Source organism: Puma concolor, chromosome C1 (genome assembly GCF_028749965.1).
Source record: "Puma concolor isolate L17-30 chromosome C1, mPumCon1.1.hap2, whole genome shotgun sequence".
Lineage (NCBI taxonomy): Eukaryota > Metazoa > Chordata > Mammalia > Carnivora > Felidae > Puma > Puma concolor.
In genome coordinates, this window is record NC_141674.1 from 49,569,009 (window position 1) to 49,588,472 (window position 19,464).

Consider the following 19,464-nt stretch of genomic DNA (forward strand, 5'->3'; position numbering starts at 1 on the left):
TGGAAAATGGCCTCCCCCCACCCCCCGCCACTATATTTTTGTCATCTGTTCCGTTTTGACAATGTCTTTTGGCCTACCAAATATTTTGACAGACTTGGCATTCTCTGTGGCTTTTAAAAGTGTAGGAGGAAGGTAGTTAAGTAGGACAGCCATCAACATCCTTGATTTGAAACTAAAGCTCTGAGATGTTAACTGGCTTAGAGTCACTGATCTGTGAAAGGTGGAGATAGAGGCTGTCCTAGATCTTCCAACTCCTGAGTTAATCCTTCAACTACTACACTATGGTGCAGGACACAGAGATGCTCTGGTTTCCAACATAACAACCAAGGGGTGATTTATGAAAAAGCCCAATGTGGGTATTAAAAAGGAACAAGACCAATACTGTACCATCAGATCACCCCCAAGGTTCTGAAAAATTAGTGCTACTTTCCTGACACATCACTGAAAAGAGAATCCATTTTTTTATTGTCTCTGTGAAATATTTTTTGTAATATGTTTTAAATATAAGGTTTTAAAAAAGAAAACCTATTTTCTGATTGCTTCTATGATATTCATGTTTTAGAAAGTCATTCTGAGAAATAGACATTTCTATTTCACTCATTTCTAGGACTTTCCCACAAGCAGGACCAGCAGGAAGAGAATGTGGTACCAGTTGCATCTAGCCAAGTCATAACATTGACCTACTTTTGCTTGTCTTTTCCCTTTAACAAGCCAGGCTCCCAATTACAATCATAGTTGCCTCTAATTGCAATCATAGATACTTCTTAGGAGGTTATATGGTCTCTAAGTAGCAGGGAGCATGCGGTTTTCTTTTTTTACTTTTGGCATTCATTCAGGTTCCCAGGGGCTAGTGACCAGAAAATCCAGTAAAAACAGAAATTGTTACCTAATAAAACACCAAGAGACTTTCCAGGCCTCAGGGCAAGTAACACCCCTGCCCTTTCTAATTCTCAGACCACATTCCAAGTGCAAAATGGAATCATTTTTGTTTTCAAAGTGATGCTAATTTATTAGCCATGGTGCAAATGTTGACTGTGGTAATGGGACTTCAAAAAGAATGTATGCAGTCCAGAAAGCTTGAGGGGGAAAGGGAAATCAATCAGAAGGTGAACAGAATCTTCAGTCCAAATTGACTATACTCAGCAATTCCTTTACTCATCCACTCACATTCCACCTCGTTCATTAATTCTTTCATTACTGCTCTAGATTCCAGGAACTCCCTAGGTACCAAGGGTAGACATATGTTTAATATATGTCTTTTCTCATGGACGTCTCAATTGAGTCAATGACACAGTTCAGTCAATAGAGCAATGAAGATAAGTTACACAACTAAGAAGAAGGTAGTGGGAGATATCAAGGAAGGCAGGAGAAAGTGTGACGATTTTTAAAGGTGTTGAATATTGAAGGATAATTTATACAAACATTATTTTTAAAAAACTTAGATCTTCCAAGGAATAATTTAAAGTGTGTATTTAGAGAAAATCTCTATGTGGGAGATAACTTCATAAGATTCTCACATCTTATTTTGGATGCTTTTCCCCTCTTAGGATCTCTTCTTGAAGACTTGTGTAAATAAAAATCTTCATTACTCAGGGTTTCTGGTTAAATGCAAAGGAAACAGACTGTCTATCTTAAGCAGAAAAATAATTTATGGAAAAATTATTAGGGACCCATCCCATTGACAGAAGTTTACAAGAGTAGACCTGGAAAACAAAGAGACACCAAAAAAGCTGCACAGGTTCAGGTAGCAGAAAGTCAACAAAGGTTTGCCAAGAGCAATCTGGTTTACTCTGTGCCTTGGAGAGGTAAAGTGATTCTTCTAAGACCCCACAGCAGTAAAGTACTCTTGGAGCCTCCAGAGCTGAAAGTGATGTATGTGTAAGTTCTTCTCTTGGGCCCTTTTATGAACACTTACCATTTTTTGATTGTTAATATCATCTTTCCTAGTTGCATTTTTTTAGTTATCTTAAATTTTTAAATAAAATGCATATAACCTAAAATTTAGCCTCTTAAACATTTTTAAGTGTACAGTTCAGTGTCATTTCACACTGTTCTGTAACCATCACCACTGCCATCTCCAAAATTCTTTTCACCTCACAAAGCTAAAACTCTGTATCCATTAAACAATAATTCCCCATACTTCCTTCTCTCAGCTGCTGACAACTACACCGGTTTGGATTCTTGTCTCCTTTTTGCAGAATCCCCCCAAGTTGTGTGGTCCTGGAGGAAATGGCTGCCTCCCACTACAGATCTTCCTCTCCTTGTCTGATTAGCCAGAAGGTGCCAGAGAGGACTTAAATTCAATCAATTCAAAGTTCTCTCCAAAAAAATTATTGAAATAGAGAGCTACATTATAGCCATTGTTAAACAGAAAACTTGTTCAGTTCCTTTACATACTACATCATAGGAATACAAAAATGTATAAATAGAGGGGCGCCTGAGTAGCTCAGTTGGTTAAGCATGTGACTAGATTTCGTCTCAGGTCATGATCTAACAGTTCATGGGATCCAGCCCTGCATTGGGCTCTGGGCTGGCAGTGTGGAGCTTGCTTGAGATTTTTTCCCTCTCTCCATCTCTACCCCTGCCCAGCTTGCTTGCTTGCTCACTCTTTCAAAGTAAATAAACTTAAAAAAATGTATAAACAGGGTTCCAGCCATAAAGGAGTACTGGTGAGCAAGGACATATACTAGCAGTTACAGTGCAGTTTGATGATCCTTTCTATAGATGTAATGGGCATATACAGAAAGAAAAGCCTAAAATGGCCCAGAATGTGGGAAAGAATTTCAAAGTACTAAGTGCTTGAGCCAGGTCTGGAAGGTTGGTGATAAGTATGCATTACAGGCAAACCCCAGAAAGCTCAGAATATGCAAATGCATTGATTCATGAGAAACCACAAAGCTATATTATCAAAAAGCGCAGAAATTGCTAGAACATGAAGAGAAGGATGAGACATAGCCAGAAAGGACTTAGGACAAGGGGTTAGGGCATAGACTGGGAAGGGGAAAAGGAAATCTTTTTTTAATCCTCCAAGACTGATTACAAATAACAAGTCCTTGGATCCCTGGTCATTCATGAAACATTCCACTGAAACCATGTAAAATATTGTTGGAGGATCTTTTTCTTAAGGAGAAGATCTGGAGCTTACATCATCTTTTTTATTGTGGTAGATAGAACCCCGGGCATTCAGGAAAGACCATGGAGAAACTTTGAGGTATTCCAGTTTTCAATGTTTCTCTATCCTACCCAAAACATACGCTTTCCATTGGTAATTTACCAAGTAGTCCCCACATTAGCAAGGCTGTCATTGCTAGTACTTAACACTGGGGTAGAGAAAGAGCTTTCATGAGGATGGAGGCTGGGAACAGGACAGTGCCAAATGGAAAAAGATGCCTTTTCTTTTCCCCTAGGAGTAAGCAGCATGCTGGTTGCCAAAACAATGAGCTCATCCTGAATGTTAATGTAGTAAATGCCAGGTGAGTAAGTTGTCTATTATTAGACCTCACCATGCAGTAAGTGCTTTTGTCCCCTCCTTTCTTGGGTAACACCTTCTATTGCAATGCATATAAACTTTGGGAACATTGGTCCCCATTAACATGGAAGGAATAGAAAATATATAGGAAGTGCTTACACAGAGAGCGATTAACTGGAAAAGGAGCTCTGCTAAAGCACATTTTAACTCCATCTATACTGGTGGAGTGGTAGTAACATCTGTCTCCCTTTTCAGTTTTATTACAAGTTTTAAGTCAGGGAACACTGGGGTATAATTTTCCTTCTCTCTCCCCCTTGGCAACTCAAACGGTGTAAGGCATATAGAAAATTATTTTGAATGGCACACCTCACTAATCTAGATTAAAGTATATCAATTTAGCAAATCACTTAGCAAAGAAATAGTGAACACCCTGCTAAGTGCAGAGATTATGGGAACTCTCGTTCTTTCAAGGAGCTTTATGTCTAGTGGGTGACAGACCTTTAATGACCATTAAGGGTACAAATGAGACTAAAATGTGTTCTATAGAAAAAGACCACATAATTTGGTGCTTAACGTTTCAGCTGTTGAGTCCAAAAAGCATGGACTGGAAGTCTAGCTCTGTTTAACAACTCCATGACTTTGGGCAAGTTACATAATCCCCATGTGTCTTAGTTTTCTTATCTATGAAATGGAAATAGTAATACTACCTCTAGGTTCTTTGTTATTTGTCTTGTGGACTAAGACACACACTGTGTGCAAAGTATTTAACACCGTGTACACAAAATATAGTGCTTTCAAATTAGTGAAAATGGCTGAAAAAGACACTAGATTCAAAGGAAGTAGGCCATCATCTCTGAGTAGTGGTATAGAAAACCCCTGAACCAAGGAAGTGGTGTTTCACCTGAACCTTGAGAGAGGTTTGTAATTACCAGAGTAAAGCAGTAAGACCCAGGAAAATGCATACAGGAATGGAAGTTCATGCCAAAAATGTGGAGAACAGAAGATGGCTCAGTGTAGACAGAACCAAAAACTCACTGTAAAGGAGGAGGAGGTTCATGAAAGGAGAGGGGATGACTGGAAAATTAGATTCAACTAAGATCATGAATAACCTTCGTGCTTAGGAGCATAACTGAATAAGGAGCATAACTGAAGAATGAATGAATGATGTTATTAATTCTATTGTTGATGATGCAACATTGAATTCTATGTTCAAAGCAATCTTTAGGAAGAGCCCTCTGGTGACATTAAGATGATTAAGTCAGCAAAACTGAAGGTGCAAAGATCTTCACTGTATTCCGTGTAACACATGACTGACTGGACTAAAGTAACAGGAATGGAGAGGTGAGAGAAGGAAAGACAACTGGGGAGTGAAATCCACTAATAGCATCAAGAGACTCCTCTAAATTTGTGCCTGGGTTTTAATTGTAAGTAGTAAACATTGCCATTTTTTTTCTTTTCATCTATCATGTATTAACATGTATGTAAACATGTTTTCTGTTCATTTTCAAATGGAAGCCTGCCTGCCCTGTGTCCAACTAACTCCCCAGAGGTAACATTATTTTAAAAATGTGAGGAGCTAAATGGTTTCTATTATTCATTACTGTGTAACAAATCAACCCCAGTACTTAACTGCCTAAAACAAAATCTGTTTTGCTAAATATGATGGCCCTGTGGGTTGACTGAACTCATTTCAGCCTGGCAGTTCTATTGCATGTGAGGTCTGCTGGGGCTGCAGCTGTCTGGCCCTTGACTAGGCTGGCACATCCAAGGTGGGCTATTCACATGGCTGCGTTTGGTGCTGTCCGCTGGGAGTTCAGCAGTTTATGATGATAGTAGTGTCTCAGTTTTCTTCCCCATGTCCTATCCACACTGCTTAGACTTCTGAGGAAATTTTTAAAAAGGAGGAGGAGCATCTTCTAAGTTTCATTTATTTAAGTGATCTCTATAGCCAACATGGGGCTTGAAGTCACAACCCCAGATCAAGAGTCACACAGTTCTTATGACTGAGTCAGCCAGGTGCCCCATGGTGCTCATCCTCTTAAGGCCTGGGCTTGGAAGTGCTTGGAGGTCACTTCTGATGCCTCCTCTTTGGCAAAGCCAGTCTTAAGGACAGTACAGTTTCAAGGAGAAGGTAAATAAGCCCCCGCCCCTTAATGTGAAGAGTAGCATGGACATATAAGAAGGGAAGGATTGTTTGAGACTATCTTTGCAGACTAGCTACCAAATGGTTCAAATCAAAGAAACAGACTTGAAAATGTTCTCTTTTCAATGATTAGGAACCTAAAATCAGTGTCATAAAGTAATGGATTGCAGGCTGCCTACATTTTGGGGCAATATCCTCCAATATCTTAATTTTCACTGTTTCCTATGATCCGTTGGTTGTTGAAATGCTATTCACCATGAGCTCTGAGGTCCTGTATATAATGGCTTGTTCAGTCAGATTTCCACAGGCGGATCAAACTCTTCAATATGCCTAAACTGAAATTATCCCCTCTGACTCTGAACAATTAAGCCCTGAAAAGAACCTACTGTGTTTTCCTCTGGGGGCTTTGTGCTTCAAGGTATGGCATTCTTGTCCAATCTTTTGTTTCAGAGAGTGCTTCTCAAGCTTCAGTATACAAAAGCACCACCTGGGGATCCAGTTAAAATGCAGATTCTGACTCAGTAGGTCTAGAGTGAGGCCCAAAAGTCTGCATTTTTAACAAATTCCCTGAGAATACCCATGCTGCTGGTCGCTGAGGAGTAAGGATCTAATTCACAAAACTTGAATTCATGTGAAATATGGTTCATCTCCCTTTTCCTTCAAAAACAGTCATCAAATCTTCCCAATTATTCTGGAACTAGTCAATGAATACATTTCAAATATACTCACCCCTCTCCCTTCTACTTTTTTTCTAGTCTGGTCTGGACAATTGCAATGAGCTTCTCATGTCTCTATTTGGTCCCATCTCACACTAACGTATTTTATAGGGTGTTCCCAAAGCTTGTGGGTTTTTTTTATAAGAAAATATAATTGTGTTACTTCTTAATATCTTTCAGTGCCTCCCACAGGGTAAAAAATAAACTCCTTCGAATACTCGGTTCCTACTTGCATGTCCCGCTTTGTGAACTTCCATTTCTGCAGCTTCCAACTTCCTCCTCCTACCACCTCCAATGCATATGTACACTGTCTATGCTCCAGAACAGATTTTCCTATCTTGGCCTTTGTACATGGTATTTCCCTGCCTACAATGCAACTTATTATTCCAGTAGTAAAGTATTACCTACTCCTAATGCCTTCTCCATCCCCCCAAGGCTGATTTAGGGACTCTTTCTATTAAGTACTCACTGCACTTTGTATGTACCCTCATTAAATCAACCTTTCTTTATAGAGTATTTACTTCCATGTTTCTTTTCCTACTAAACTAAAAGAGACCAAAGACCATAGCTTTGTACATGGTATTTCCCTGCCTACAATGCAACTTATTATTCCAGTAGTAAAGTATTACCTACTCCTAATGCCTTCTCCATCCCCCCAAGGCTGATTTAGGGACTCTTTCTATTAAGTACTCACTGCACTTTGTATGTACCCTCATTAAATCAACCTTTCTTTATAGAGTATTTACTTCCATGTTTCTTTTCCTACTAAACTAAAAGAGACCAAAGACCATAGCTTTCCAACTTTGTAGGCCAGTGCCTATTCCCTGCTCAGAGAATGGTTATGACTGTACATATTGAGATAAATTAGTAAGTGAATAAATGAACTATCAATATTGGAAAGTAAAATCAGATTTTAGCCCAAGACAAAAAGAATTTTATTGCAACTAAACCTCTTGTGTAGATGCTTTGGACAGTAGTGAGCTCCCTGTCACCTGAGAGAAAAATAGGCAGGGATAATACCAAAAAGAAGTTCTATTTTCAGTGTATTTTAGCCCTGTAATATTTCAAGTCCCTTCCAATTATGAGATTCTATGATGTAAGATGACTTTGAGAAGGTTATTAGTTTTTGAAAGATTTCCAGAACATATAATACTTTCTTCCCAAACTATGTAGGAAAGAGATAAAGGAAATTCCTAGTTTGTGGCACATCGAGACACAGCAGTTCTGTCTTCCACATGTTCAACTGTGTGTTATTTAAGCTCCTCAAATGAATTGTGATCATCATCTCCTTGACATATCTTACACTATAACCAGAAGTCTTCCAGCTCAGCAGAAAAAACCCACATTACTGTAGCTTTAAGAGGCAGAGTAATAATGTAGACAACCTGATTTTGACTTTTTCCCCCCAATGCCATTTCTAACTTCTCTAACATCCTTGCACTTGAAATCAGTACAAGAATTGTAGCCAGAAGAAAATTAGAATTTACTGAATCATAGTCTCAAAGAACAAAAGCTACTCCCGAGAAACACACTTTCCATTTGGAAATATTACATTGAATCAAATAATGGTAACTTTTTGGCTCACCTTACAGAAAAAAAAAAAAAAAACTGCTAATTTTCTTCCAATCTGATATTTGAACGATATTCCTTCATTAGTCATAAGATTCAAGAATATCATGGCTAATTGAGTTGTATAAACACATTTATTCAATAATTAGAAAAAATTAAGTACTTATAAATGTTACATATTGTTTAATGTATTGTGGTTCTATAAACAAGACAATTTCTTCCCCAAGAAAAGATCAAAGTCAGTTTAACGGCAACATGGGAACAACAACAACAGTCTCCTATCAATTCACTAAGGGACCAAATCAACGAAAGCTTATTTCACCAAATGAAAAAAAAATTTATTTTACTTTCGTGCTTACTTTTTGCACCTGTCCTTTAGATAATGGGACGTGTTTTCCTTTTAATAAGTGTGTGTGTGTGCGCGCGCGCATATTATTTAACATCTAGTGGTAGATATATGCCCTATCCACCCTGTGTGCCCACCTCTGGGCCAGCCACAGAGATTGTCTGACAAACATAGAATCTAGAGGAGTTCACCACAGCCATATTTTGTTCAGGGCCTACACTAGGGCAGAAACATGGGCAGAACAGAGACAGGGCAAAGACAAACTAAACATACTGAGAACAAATACGCAATGAGTTAGTGAGCTGATCTTTGGTGAATTGACTTTCAGAAAATTGAATTTTGGGAAGTCAATGCTAGCTTCATTAAAGATCTCACCATTGTAGTCAAAGGAGTAAACTGACAGAGTAGAAGCCAAGTCCACAGAGTGTGGCCCCTGGACTAATGGGATCAACAGCACACAGAACCATGTTAGATGCAGATTCTTCAAGGCCCGACCCAGATCTACTGAATCAGAATCCCTGAGAATGGGGTCCAGCAATCTCTGGTTTACCAAGCCCTCCAAGGGTGATAGCCCATGGGTGATAGCCCATCTTTGAGAACCTTGGTGATAAAGTGACATAGCAACATTTCTGAGTACTGTATGGCACACAGATGGGGTAACTAACCCCATGTGGAGAACTCAAGACAAGCTTCCCAAGTAAAGTTAGCCCCTCACATTTTTTTTTTTGTATCATTTAATTCAGCTTCTTCCATTTCCTTAAATTCTGCCAGGGATACTAACAATATTGTCCGATTTTAATTTCTTCACATCTTCCTTCTCTCAGTTACTTTCCAATAGCAGTTAAAAAGTAATGAGAAACAAAGGAAATAGAAACGTATGATAAAAAAATGTGTTGACAGTATAGAAATAACCAATTTTCCTTTAATGGGCCAATGGGCAGAGTATGGTCTTTGGGACAAATTAACCTTGAGCTAGGGTGATCATATTTAGGAAATAAAACTATAACATATCTAGCTACATTGGAATATCAAAAAAAAAAAAAAAAAAAAAGAAGAAGAAGAAGGAATTTGAACCCAGTCCATGCTGCAAAAGGGATGGCAGCCTTGGTGCTGACCCTGTGGGGTCAAAAGTCAGCATACAGAAGATGGCATGTAAGGTACTGGGGTTGCTTCAGACCCAGTCCTGGGGTTGCTCAGGTCCCAGTCCTTGGGCTGCCAGGCAGAGCGTGTGCCAGGCCTCCCTCCCACCAGTGGAGCCTTCCTTCTTCTCCTCCTTGGGGCATCATCCCCCTAGCTCTTCACAGATATGCCACCCAGAAACCAGCCCAACCAGGCCAAGAAGATAACCTTCCCCCTTCCATGCTGCTCAAAGACTACCAGAACATTCCTGAAATTGAGAAGTTTGATAATGCTGTAAGAAGATTCTTGTGTTTGGAAATGGCCAACTAGAAGCAGCAGCTAAAAATCAAGCAAGAGCAGTTGACGAATAAGATTGTTGTGGACCCTGAGGACACCAGCTCCCTGGAGGCTGGAATTGTTGCCCTGTCAAGATTTGCAATTATGAAGAATGCATGAGAAATTTGCAAGGACAAAGCCCACAAGCACTATGTGCTCATAAGCATCAGCCAGAGGAAAAAGATGCTCAAAAGCTTCCATCTTGTGTTTTCCACAAGATGTGCAAGCAGCTGAGGACTGAGTATACCTCCCCAACGCCCCCCGTAACCAGAAAGCCCACTCCTGCTGGGTGACAAGGAGGGCTCTGTGAGTTTGAGTTGTCTGGGAGATACACAAGCTAAAGAAGCAGAAAGGGCTGTAAAAATTGTAGCTGGGAAACAAGGCCAGAAAAACCCAGAGAGCCTTTCCAAAGCAGGACCAGAGGCAAAGAAAACCAATAAATTTTATCAGAGTTAGCATTAGGATGTCCCATTCAATATTTGCAATTTACTCATACTAAAGAAATTATTTTATTTATTTAATTTTTTACCTGAAGTTCAGTTTAACTGCATGTCCTGTATTTTATCTGGTAGTCTCGGTAGTCATGGACTCACTTTTTACCTTAACTTGGGATTAATAACAGCAACCATTTGTTGGGCAATTACTATTCAGAAAACATTATTCAACACATCTGGAAGCATACTTACTAAATCCTCACCATATTTTTATAAAATAGGTATTCTTATTCTCCTTACACATGTAGGAAACAGGCTTAGCAATTGAGTCATCAAAGCTAGTAGAAGGTAGAACAAGAATTTAAATCTGTATCCAGCCTGATTCCAGAACCAAAGCTTTTAATGACTAAATGCTACTGCTTAACTATACTGCAATTTGCTTAATCCTGATGGAACAAGTTTCTTTTGTGTTATTATGAAAACTGAGATTATGTATTGCACATAACACAGTTTGTGGCAATTGGTAGGCATACAAAAGTACATATTAGCACTAACATTTATACTCAAAATCAAGGAAACCGACCCCAAAATACACTTGGCTTCAGAAAAATACTTTTACTCTACTGTAACCACAAATAATGAGTTTTGGGAAAAGGACTCTGGTTTGTCTGGGATGGTATGGATTTGTTTCAGCCTGAGTCCATTAAGGTCAGAGGTAAAGTTAAATGAAGTGTATCCTCACAGAGAGTTGACTTTCTCATGTCTGTGCATGCTGACAAGGAGGGCCCATCCACAGAATGCCAGTCATTGAAGAAGAAAACAGCGCCATGGAGTTTTATCTGGAATCTTGCATTGCTCTGAGACCCTAAGCTGTTCCACATGGACAAGGTAAGAACTAGAGTAACCATGTGGAAAAAAGTTGTGGAAGGACCAAGAAGCCCAGAGCAAGATGAGAAGAGACAGTAGCTATGGCTGTCTAAAGCCTGAGATTTGATGTGTCTTACTTCATTGGTTTCTCTCAAGAGTGAAAGAAGTTATGTATGTAAAATTCTTTGCATGGTATAATCAGAATATGTATCTACTGAGCATGAGTTAGTAAATTCATTACTGAAATAGGTAATCCCTTCTGCAAAAAAAAAAAAAAAAAAAAAAAAAAAACATTTCTTTAGAGGGAGAGCTAGCACGCATGCACAAGGTGGGGAGGGGCAGAGGGAGAGAGAGAGCACGAGAATCTCAAGCAGGTTCTGTGCAGAGCCTGGAGCTCAGCCCTGACACAGGGTTTGATCACACATCTCTGGGATCATGACCTGGGCAAAAGTCAAGATTTGGACATTCAACTGACACAGGCACCTCCAAAAGGAACCTTTTAAAGCAAGAATCATGACCTCTTCCAAGTCACAGTTGTTTCAGTAAGAGTCAAATACTTGATCTGTATATACTTTAGTATTTGCCATCCTGAGCCAAAATGACGAAAACTTTTGTTCCTACATCTTTATCAGCCAGTATTAAAAACTTCAAAGGGTCTAAAATTATGCCTTACTTGCAAATCACCATGTTAGCTTGTCACAATTTCATGGATGTTGCTGGTAGACATGAGACAAAGGACAGTTTGTTACTCAGAGCGACATCAGCAGCTAGATTATCAGCAATTTTTGTGTTGCTCTCCAAGACCCAATTCCAACAGCATGACAGGAAAAGGGCCAAATGTTAACTGCACATTTGGATTCACAAAGGATTGTGTACCAGGAGTCTGTGTCACAGGGAAGGAACCCTGAGCCCAGAGAACTCAGATCTTTTTAAGTGAGCAATAAATGTGCCTCCCCTTTCTACAGGGAGTGGGAAGGCATGATCTTTATTATAATGGACAGTAAGCATGCCTGTCTTTACTTCAGGGGGAGATATTACCATTATCTTCCAAGGTTATAAGTAAGTAAACCTTTTCCAGAAGGAAACACTATCTCTATCATCCAAGACTTTTCACTATTCCAGTATCTTTGAAAATATAGTCTAGGGGAAAAAAAGACACGAAAATAAAGCAAGGAACCAGGTGAAATGCTCCATGTTTTGTAACATAGAGGTAAAGCGTGATTTCAGGGGGCTTTTACTAGGTCATAATTTACTGCTTGCATACATTGTTTCAGGGTGTAAACAGTGCTATAAAGGGTACTTTACAAACCGTAGCCCTGTATTCTCCGATTGTTCCCAAAACAAGTATGTGATATAAATATGCTTTTCACTTCATATTCTTTCAGAATATCTAAAAGAAATTTTAATAAAAGCCAGCAAACCGTGTACCTGGCTTAGATAGCCAAATTCTGTCCTAAGCTCTCAGTAACAGCCTGTGTTGCTCTCATAGCTTTTATCACAATTACAACTAAGAATTTGTTTACTTTTCATTTAATTTCTATCTCCCTGGATTATAAGTGGTCTTTCACTGAGGGGCCCTTGTGTCTCTTTCTTACACTTATGTTTGAGTCAGCTAACATAACATCTGACATATAGTAGTTATCCAATATATGCAACAAATATTTTTTGAATGTTGGCTAAGTTTCACTGTACTTCACTTACAAATGATAAATGAAAATTTGGTGACATGATTTGATTCTATCATATACTTGACCTTTACCAGGATTTTTGAGAATGGAGTTTCCTAGAAGGCTGCATGGGGAAATGACTGACGAGCTAATCTAGGATTTCCATTTTATTGTATAAATTTGGAAACTAAGGGCTAGTAGTAACAAATACGTTATCCAGAGTCACATGTCAAGTTTCCAGACTCTTGGTTTAATGCTCTTTCACCTATGATATTCCTTCACCTGCCCTTTCAACCTGTTCTGGCAATAATTTAAAGCACTTCTATGTTTATCTGCTGTGAAAAAATGTGGCAGTGCGCTCTCAGGGCAAGAATGGAGAGATGGAAATGTCTGCATCTCTATGCTAATATCTCCTGTCATCATATGGGTCAGGGAGACTGTGTTCCCAAACTCAAAAATAATTGCAATGTGTTTTCAAAGTTCTGAACTTTGCCTGATATTTCTTCCTCCGTGCTGGGAAAAGGAGGTATGACACAGCTTGGAAAGACTGAGATATATCTACAAATCAAAATGTCTGCAAATCTGCCAAAATCTGATTCTGATAACCCAGAGATGTTTTTATTTTTACTCCTCCTATCTTGTTTAAATTGGCAAATAAGAAACTTTTCCTACTTTAATTTGTTATAGAACTGTTACAAGTTAATAACAAAAGCATTATTGTTTAGGGCTCCAAGTAGATTATAATAAAGAACTCAAAAAATTTCACTTCTTTCCAAGATTTTAGAAATTTCCTACAGTAATAGGACAAAGGGTATACTGCTTACCCCGCCAGCTCCACAACATCCACAACATCCCTGTGATCAATTGTTCCTCCAAGAACCAGCTCTGACGAGGATGTTGCTTTGGAGGAAAGGTGCTCTATAAATGTAAAAAATAAGTAAATGGATGGGCCGGGCAGAACAGCAGAGGCTCTGGATTAAATAGAGGCTAGAATTTGGTTTTCAAATTTCAACGAAACATGGGACTGGTCTTGGTCTTCCGCCTTGGGAAAAGCTACAAAGATTTATTTTTGTGAACGTATCAAAATTCTCATTCTTATGCAGCTATAGCTATTGGAATACCTGAGGGGAGATTGCTTTATGACCTAACAGGAGCAAATGCAGATCTCTCTTGCCTTATAGACTAAATGGTTTTATACTCATTCCTGAGCAATGAATCTAAGTTTTTAGTGAATTCCATGAAAAGGTCTTTAGAATGGTAATATTGCAGAGCAAAAGTTCCTACCATAGACTGAATGGAAAACTTTTAGAAAGAGGCCAGCCATCAATTTTCTGAGGGAGGTTAGACAAGCAATACTCCTGCAATACGTTTTAGAATCTGGCATCCCATTGTATAATTTCTCACATAGGTACTGCTTCCATGGATTCAGGAGGACCTACATCTGTATCTTTACAGATTCACAAATTAACTCCTCTCCTTTTATGGAAGTGAGATTTTAGTATATAATAGAGTTACACTGTATGAGAACATTTTGCTGGCCAGTTTTGCCATTAAACTAATCAGGGGTGAATGTGCTTTTTTTTTTTTTTTAAGGTATGAAAGTATGAGGATTTCATTGCTAGAATCACAGTATTTTTTGGTGGTTTTAGTTTCCCCCCATCCCCACCCTTTATCTATAGAAAAGAAAACCAATTGTCTCACTCTGTCAGAACTTTCAGAGAGGGTTTAGAAACCATCATAAAATCAACCTTGGTTCGTGGACCACACCAATATCAATTTCCTGGTTTGACAGTGATCTTTAGTTATAGAAAAAGATTACCGTTGAGGAGATTAGGAAAAAAGTACATGAGACTCTCTGTTCTATCTTTGAAAATCCTTGTAAACCTACAATTATTTCAAGATAATAAATGAAAAAATTGAAATAACAGTAGCAAACAGAAGATTGATAGACCTGACTCATTCACTGGACAAACTTTATACGTGTGCTCACTAAACCACAAAATGGAGATAGCATCTAGCAGTAATAACTAAATGAGTATAAATTGAATGGTTTGTTTGTGCACAGACAATATGGCAAAATTAAGAGCAAGTCCTTTAAGGCCAAACTAACTGCACTCAAATACAAGGTCATACACTTTCTATGTGGGACTTTAGTCCAGAATATAATCTTCCTTCACTATCCAGATGTGGAAATTTGGATGGTGACAAGAAAATCACTTATACTATAAGATAGTTGTGATGATGGAGTTTAATATTTGTAAAGGCACTTAACAACAATGCCTGGTCCTTAGCAATACTACGTAATGGGCAGCCATCCTGTGAAGAAATCACTTGGCATGTAGCTCTGCAAGTATTGGTTTCCTTCCCTTTTCTGATTTTGAGTTAAATCCTATAAGAAGCCCATTACAAGTAGCCTAGAAAAAGAATTATGGTATATTTGTGTCATTGAATCAAGTAATGAGTGAACGGTCTTCCACTGAACACAAAAATATGGATAAATCTCAAACATAATACTGAGTGAAAGAAGCTACCCAATAAGTTTATTGTATGATTGTATGTAAAATATTAAATGGCAAAAAGAAAATTATCAGCCTAATTTCAAATTCCTCATATCAAAGCATATCAATAAGATGTACATATGCTAATTTTATAATACACATCAAGTCCCAAATTTCCAATCCTAGGTAAGTTATCAAGTGTCAAAATGTAAATGCTGATAATTTAACTGTAGGTAGTATTTTTTGAAGTACAACTGACATATTAATTTCAGGTGTGCATCATAGTGATTTGATACTTTTATATATTATAAAATGACCCCCATGTTACCATCTGTCACCATATAAAATTATTGCAATATTACTGGTTATACTCCCTGAGCTGTACATTATACTCCCATGACCTATTTTACAGCTGAAAGTTTATACTTCTTAATCACCTTCACCTATTTCACTACCTCCCCAAACCCTCCCCCTTTGACAACAAACAGTTTTCTTCCTGTATCTATCGGTCTGATCTGTATTTTTTTTTGTTATTTTTTAATTCCACACGTAAGTGAAATCATACAGTATCTGTCTTTCACTTTTGACTTATTTCACTTAGCATAATACTTTCTAGGTCCATCCATGCAACCACAAATGGCAGGATTTCATTCCTATTCATGGCGGAGTAATATTTCATCATGAATATATATGTGTGTGTGTACACATACCTCATCTTCTTTACTCATTCATCTATTGATGGATGCAAGTTGTTTCCGTATCTTAGCAATTGTAAATAATGCTGCAATGAACAGAGTGATACATCTAATTCTTCAAATTGGTGGTTTCATTTCTGTCAGATGAATATCCAGGAGAGGAATTATTGGATCCTATGGTATTTCTTTTTTTTAATATGAGGACATTTCATATGGTTTCTATGGTGGCTGCACCAATTTATGTTCCCGTCAGCAGTGCACAAAAGGTTTCTTTTCTCCACATTCTCACCAGAAATTTTTACCATTCCTTTTGATACCAGCCATACTGACCAGTGTGAGGTGATATCTAACTGTGGTTTTAATTTGCATTTCCATAATCATTAGTGATGTTGAGCATCTTGTCATGTGCCTGTTGGCCATCTATAGGTCTTCTTTGGGAAAATGTCTGTTCAAGTCCTCTACCCAGTTTTTAGTCAGGTTGTTTAGGGTTTGGGGGGAATTTTTTTTAAAAAATATTAAGTTGTGTAAGTTCTTTATGTACTTTGTATAGTAACCCTTCATCAAATGTATAATTTGCAAATATCTTCACTCATTCAATAGGCTGCATTGTTGATGGTTTCCTTATCTATGCAGAAGCTTTTTAGAATGAGAATGTAATCTCATTCAATTATTTTAGCTTTTGCTGCCCTTGCCTGAGATGACAGCATCTCTTTAGGCTTTAAAGTACCATTGATAATCATGATTTTTTAAATTTTGTTTTTAATTTTTGAGAGAGAGAGAGAGAGTGCGAGGGGTGGGGGACAGAGAGAGAGGGAAACACAGAATCTGCAGCAGGCTTCAGACTCTGAGCTATCAGCACAGAACCCAATGTGGGGCTCGAACTCACAAACCATGAGATCATGACCTGAGTCAAAGTCAGATGCTTAACTGACTGAGTCACCCAGACATCCCTCATATTCAAAGATTTAAAGAGCATTCTGAGGTGAAAATAACAATACCTAAAATAAAAAAAAATATCACTGGGTCGTCTTGACAGAAAATAAGACATTGGAGAATGAAATATCCATAAATTTTAATTCAGAGCAATAGAAACTATTCAAAATGTAGTGCACGTGCACACACACACATACACACACAGCTCAAAGAAATGAACAAAACTGATGTGACATGTGGAATAATCTAAAGTGGTCTAATATACAAATAATTGGTGTTTCAAATAGAAGAGGTAGAGTTATTAAAGAGATAATGGTCAAAATATTTCCTATTTTGGTATTATACAAACTCTTATATCCAAGAGGTTAAATAAACATTAAGGGTGAATACAAAGCAAACCCTAAAAATGCATGTAGTACAATTGTTCACTATCAATAAGAAAACCTTAAAATAAGCTTCAGAGAAAAAAATACAAAGAAACAAGAATCAATATGGACTCTGCATCAGAAATAATGGAAGGGACAATACAATGGAACAATATTTTTAAAATGCTAAAACACAAAGAGAAACTATTAACTTAGAATTCTATACCCAGCAAAAATTATCCTCCAAAAATAAAGGCAAAATAAATACCATTTCAGACAATCAAAACCAGAAAGGATTCACCAGCAGCAAACCTACAACACAAAATACACTAAACAAGATTCTTCAAGCCGAAGGAAAAGAATAAAAAATGGAAATTTGAATCTATACAAAGAAATGAAGAAAGCTAGAGAGGGTAACTTGTAGATAAATCACAGGGATATTTGTTTTCTTGTTTTTAAATGTCTATAAAATATCATTGTCCACAAAATATAATAATGATGTATTTGGGAACCTAAAATCTATTTATAGGTAAGAATTCTAGGGGCACCTGGGTGGCGCAGTCGGTTAAGCGTCCGACTTCAGCCAGGTCACGATCTCGCGGTCCGGGAGTTCGAGCCCCGCGTCAGGCTCTGGGCTGATGGCTCAGAGCCTGGAGCCTGTTTCCGATTCTGTGTCTCCCTCTCTCTCTGCCCCTCCCCTGTTCATGCTCTGTCTCTCTCTGTCCCAAAAATAAATAAATGTTGAAAAAAAAAAAAAAAGAATTCTAAAAACAGCAGCAAGAAGGATAGAAAGGAAAAATGCAAGTATACAGTAGTAAGGTTTTAGTATTATAATAAAATGGTATAATACTACTTAAATATAGACTAAAATAAAGATGAATGTTGCCAACTTTAAAGCAAGCATTAATATACCAAAGATTTCGGAGGCTATTGGGAAGATGGCAGAGTAGGAGGATCCTAAGCCCACCTTGTTCTATGGACATACTGAGAAAACAGCTACATCTATGTAACTAACTCTGAAAACTACCTGAAGACTGGCAGAATTGACCTTCCACAGTTAATCATTGGGAAGAGGCCACATTGAAAAGGGAAGAAAGGGCAGAGATGCAGCTGGGAATCAAACCGTGGGCAAGACTAACCATAAACAGGAGAGACACCACCAACAGAGAATCAAGAGGATCAGACTCCATTCCAGGCACCTGTGGCAGTGGGGACCCACACAAGGAAGAGGAGTCCTCATAACATCTGGTTTTGAAAAAGAGTAGGGCTTAACATCAGGAGAGCCAGAGGAAAATAGGAAATGGAATCCCCACCCTTAAAGAACAGCATAATAAATAACTTGGCTCAAAACATAGCACAGAAGCAGCAGTTTGAAAAGTGCCTGCCGTATATATGAAGGAGATTTATTGAGTAATCTCAGAACATGTGCTAGAAGGGAAGAGATCTTCAGGAGATTTGTCCATGAATAAAAATGCTGGAAGGTGCCATTTCTCTTCCCCTTCCCTAGCCTAGATATCCAAACACTTGTGGGAGTCAGTTCTAACACGATCTACCTTGCTAGCACCACCACTCCACCCCACCCCCTCTTGTTGTCCTACAGACCCACCCCATTCAACCTGACTATAGGTAGATATCCCTCCAAAGCAGCTCCTTCAGGGATATGTATCGGGAACTGGTGCCATTCCAAAAAGAATCCTGACGTGGGGAGAAGGAGAGATAACCCCCTACCAGTGGGCTCACAGTTTCAGCGGCCCAGCCTTTTAGCTGGCTATGCAGGGAATAAGCCCTGCCATCCAGTGTGCTCACAACTGTGGCACATGGCCAATTGCAGACACATTGACTGCCAGTCCTGCCCACCAAGAACCCCATGGCAGATTCAGATGGGTCTCTCAATAGCACAGGAACAAACTCTGCCACCCAGAGCACCCACACCAGGCAAAGCAGGTCACCACAGCCAGTTGAGGTGAAGGCAATCACAGCTCAAACACACCACAAGGGGCATAAGTGGCCCACTCTACTTGTGTGGGACACTAGGGGACACTCCTGGAGCACCTGATGCTTGTGACTAGGGGGAATTAGAATATATGGCACCACAATACCTCTTCTATACAAGATCACTGCTTTCAAAACAAGGATATATAACTGACCTAATACATAGAAACAAACACAGTGAGTTTGATAAAATGAGGAGACAAAGAAATTTTTCATTTTCCAAATAAAAAACCATAGTAGGGGCGCCTGGGTGGCTTGGTCGGTTAAGCGTCTGACTTCGGCTCGGGTCATGATCTCACTGGCCGTGAGTTCAAG

At 38.7% G+C, this 19,464-nt stretch overlaps 1 pseudogene; it reads left to right on the top strand.

Annotated features, from left to right (window-relative positions):
• The first annotated feature begins 9,338 nt into the window (after nucleotides 1-9,338).
• On the top strand, nucleotides 9,339-10,154 carry LOC112863845 (small ribosomal subunit protein uS15m pseudogene; annotated as a pseudogene).
• Nucleotides 10,155-19,464: the final 9,310 nt, after the last annotated feature.